This window comes from Marmota marmota, unplaced genomic scaffold, assembly GCF_001458135.2.
Source record: "Marmota marmota marmota unplaced genomic scaffold, marMar, whole genome shotgun sequence".
Taxonomy (NCBI): domain Eukaryota; kingdom Metazoa; phylum Chordata; class Mammalia; order Rodentia; family Sciuridae; genus Marmota; species Marmota marmota.
This window is the reverse complement of record NW_026000000.1, coordinates 11454537-11459021: the sequence shown is the minus strand read 5'-3', so window position 1 is coordinate 11459021 and position 4485 is coordinate 11454537. Positions and strand designations below refer to the sequence as shown.

The 4485-nt window shown below is 37.1% G+C and overlaps 1 protein-coding gene across 1 annotated transcript in view; it reads right to left on the bottom strand.

Moving 5' to 3' along the window:
• Znf239 (zinc finger protein 239) overlaps positions 1-4485 on the bottom strand; it is a 27905-nt gene that overhangs the window by 804 nt on the left and 22616 nt on the right. The window lies entirely within an intron of this gene.

Here is a 4485-nt window from a genome sequence, read left to right as displayed (position 1 = left end):
AAAAAAAAAAAAAAAAAAAAAGTGAAATATGGAGAGAAAATATGTGTTTGGAAAAACTAAAAGTAGCTTATTGTAAAGCAGATAAAAACAAAGGAAACAGTGGGACTGGAGGGTGTAGCTCAGTGGAAGAGGACATGCCTAGCACATACAAGGTCCCAGAGCTTCATACCCAATTCATTTTTTCTTTCTCTCCCCCCTCTCTCTCTCTCTCTCATACACATACACACACAAAGCAGGAGGCAGAGCAAAGGGCTTGATGTCTGACACTGAGTTCTTCCAACCAAACCTAGCATTAACTGAAACCTATAAAGGATTTACATTTAGGGTGAAATAACTGTGATTTTAAACACCACTGGAAAGCAGGACTTTAGATAGACAGTTGCTATAGCAATTCATAAGAAAAATAGTAAGGGTGACTGTTGTGGAGAGACAGAGAGAAATTCATTCTAAATCATGTGATAAAAAACAAAACCTAGAAGCCTAGGGCAAAGAGACACTAAGCATGCTCTCCAGGTTCCCTGTCTGAGTGACTGGTGTGTTGGTGCTATAATGGATAGGAAGTGAAAGGGGAAAAGGTTGAAGTGGGGAAGGAGAACAGATAACAAACTTAAAATTTGACTTGTTTAATTTGTGGTGCTGGTGGGGTGTTGTTATAGCTGTCCAGGACCAGAGAGCTACATGGGTCTAGAATCCTAAGAGAATTGCGCTCAGAATACAGAGTTTACTTACTGGTATGCATGCTAGTTAAAACACAATGTCGGACTGAGGCTGTAGCTCAGTGACAGAGCACTTGCCTAGCATGTGGTTCAATCCTTAGCACCACATAAAAGTGAAACAAAATAAAGGGACGTTGTCCATCTATAACTACAAAAAAACATTAAAACAGAGTGTAAATATATTAGATTGCTATTAGAATAGAAATGTTGAGGAACTCCTAGATGATGGAAAACAGATTAGGAATGATGGGAAAATTAAAGAAAAAAGTACACAGCTCAAATCATGTATAGGAGAAGAATTTGGAGGTAAGGGATTCTCAAAAAGTCCTAGAAATTTAAAATCAGACTCAGAATCAACAATATAAAGCAAGACAGGCTTATTAATTCAAGTTAAGCATTCCAAATGCACATGTTGTCATTAGTAGCACCACTCTCCCAACTCTCCTCTTGCCCACAAAACCTGAAATTTTGGTGACTAACAGCAGGGACCCCATATAAAGTCTCAAGAAACATGATCAGCCAGCCAGAAGGCTCCTAATAGTATTACTTGGGCTGAAGAGAGAAGCAGAGGTTGGGTTATTGTTGAATCTACACAATGACATGACCAATTAAGGTACAAAAAGAAGCAACTGACTCCATATGTGCCCAGGATAGCCTTATGGTAACCTCTGAAGCAGACTTCGGGAGAAAGCAAGATAGCCCAGAGCTTGAGCTGGAGAAACAGGACTTGCCCAAGTAACTTACTGGAACAAAGGGGTGGCCTTTAAAAGTGGCTTCTACCATCCACCATCTAAATTTTCATTAGATTCTCCCAAGCCCAACCAGCAGAGGAATCCCTAAAGTAGAACACACATGTGCCACAGTGGTAGAGCATTGGCTGAGGATGCACAGTATACCATCATACTGGGAATACAAGACTTTTGAAAAAATATATAAGGAGTCAATTAAAAAATATATATAAGCGGACTAAAAAAAAACTACTAAGAGGCACAAACTCAAGAAACAGTGAACAGAGGAAATAGGATTTTAAAGGTACATAATTAAAATACCAGAGAAATCAGAGGATATCATATTTAAACACAACTGAATAATATAAACATACTGCTATGAAAAATAAATCATAATTCTTCTAAAAAATGATTAATCATAAGTAATACCTGCTGTACCCAACTAAAGCATTCAAGTATTGGCTGCATAATTTTATGTTACAAGAACTAGTAGGATACTCATTCTGCACATGAGGAAACTCAGGCTGAAAAAGCTTAAGTGACCTGTATCACAGATAAGTGTCAGGCTATCTTATTTTAAGGCCTACAATCTACGTGGGGGAAATGGCGAAAAAGAAAATATGGCTAAGCTGGAAGATTGAGGGATTCTCCTAGAAGAAAGATAAAAGTAAAGGCCCATTTCCTACTAGTATTATGAGGGCAGTAATGGCTAATAAAGTCAGAGAAAATTATCAAAGAGAGAACAAAAAATTTCTCCCCTCAGAAATCAAGATTCAGAGCCGTTGTTAAAATGGTATGTGAAAAGACCCATAATTTTTAGGCACAGCCTTATAAAACCTCAGGAATAACAAGGCCAATCAAAACAACAACAAACCCAAAACAAAACAAAAAGCTGGGCATGGTGGCACATGCTTGCAATCCCAGCAACTCAGGAAGCTGAAGCAGGAAGATCACAGGCTTGAGAGCAGCCTAAGCAACTTTAGGGAGACCCTGTCTCAAAATTTAAAAAAATTAAAAGGTCTGGGGATATAGTTCAGTCATAGAGCACACATGGGTTCAATCCAAGGATGAGAAACAAACAAAATAATAAAAACCCCATAAAACCCCCAAAATGCTAAAAGCAACCAGATAGGAAAGCCAGACTATGTGCAAAAAATATGAATTATATGGACATTAAACAAAATCTGGAGAAAAAGTGATTGTGCAATAAAAATTCTATGGGCTGGGGTCTTAGCTCAGTGACAGAGCACTTGCCAAATGTGTGAGGCACTAGATTCAATTCTCAGCACCATATATAAATAAATAAATTAATTAATTAAAGGTCCATTGACAACTGAAAAAAAACATTTAAAAACAATTCTATACACAGTCAATCCAATAGAAGGAAAAGAGATATTTTTAAAAAATATTTAGTTAGTTAGTTAGTTATAGTTGGACACAATACCTTTATTTAATTTATTTATTTTTATGTGGTGCTGAGGATCTAACCTAGGGCCTTGCACATACTAGGCGAGCGCTCTGCCGCTGAGCCACAACCACAGCCCAAGAGATAATTTTTCAGATAAGAAATAATTCAATTACTGAAACATTCAGAGATGGACTGCAGTTTTTTTTTTTAATTAAGGAAAAGAACAAAATAGAGGACATAGAGACAAATCCACAAAATTACAACTACCTTACATTAGACCAAGGTGCTAAAACCATGCAATGGAGAAAGGATAGCATCTTCAACAAATGGTGCCGGGAGAACTGGAAATCCATATACAACAAAAATTTCTTAATAAGACTCCTATAGTATAAGAATTAAAACCAAGAATTAATAAATGGGTGTCTTATTAAGAAATTTGGGGCCTGCCCCCACGTGATGAAGATTAGGGCCAACTTTATCTTCTATTAGACACAGAGTCTCTGGTCTGATTCCTAGCTCTTTGATCCATTTTGAGTTGACTTTTGTGCATGGTGAGAGAAAGGGGTTCAATTTCATTTTGTTGCATATGAGTTCTTTATATACCCTAGAGATTAGTGCTCTATCTGATGTGTGAGGGGTAAAAATTTGCTCCCAAGATGTAGGCTCTCTATTCACCTCACAGATTGTTTCTTTTGTTGAGAAGAAGCTTTTTAGTTTTAGTCAAGCCCATTTATTGACTCTTGTGCCACAGGAGTCTTATTAACTTCAAAATAACTTCTGAAGTAAAGTGTACTGAACATTTCACGCACTGTTTTCAACTTGTTCTTTTTTAATACTTTTTTTTTTGTAGTTGTAGTTGGACACCATACCTTTATTTATTTATTTATTTTTATGTGGTGTTGAGGATCGAACCCAGGACCTTGCACGTGCGAGACGAGTGCTCTACTGCTGAACCACAACCCCAGCCCTCAACTTGCTCTTTTATCTGGACAAGTTCTCGTGTTTTATCACAGATGAAGTATATTCTGTCTGGAGGCTGGAGTATCTGTCATGTGTGATATATTCCCTTGCAAATGACACTGAGGTATTTCCCAGGTTTTGGTGACTACAAACATTCCAACAATGAGTATCCTCCACCCAGGATTTTTACTCAAACAGGACCATATATGAAGAATAAACTTCTAACATTAGATTGCTGAATCAAAGGTTATGTGTACTATAAATTTAAGGAGACATCACAGAAGTGCTTACAAAGATAATGGCAAGATAGTAAAAATGACAGAGTATGGATCTCCAAAACTCCCCCATAAAAGTAACAATAAGACTAGCAAAAAAACTTTTTTAGAACTCTGGAAGTTTGTGGAAATCCAGGGAATATTTATTCACAAAATGCAACTGAATTTCAGAAAGAACTACAACTTTGTGGCATTTAAGTTTGCTCTAGTCCCATTCCTGACTCTAGCAGCCACTGGAGTGAACAGAACAGAGATGGAACTCTTTCAATTCCTCATTCCCAGAAATTGTCATTATTTCATCTGTCCTGTGGTTTCCTTGGAAACCCTATTTGCAAGGATGCCTGTATTTGACCTGACTCAGAACTCACCAAGTAAAAAAAAAAAAAAAAAAAAAAAAA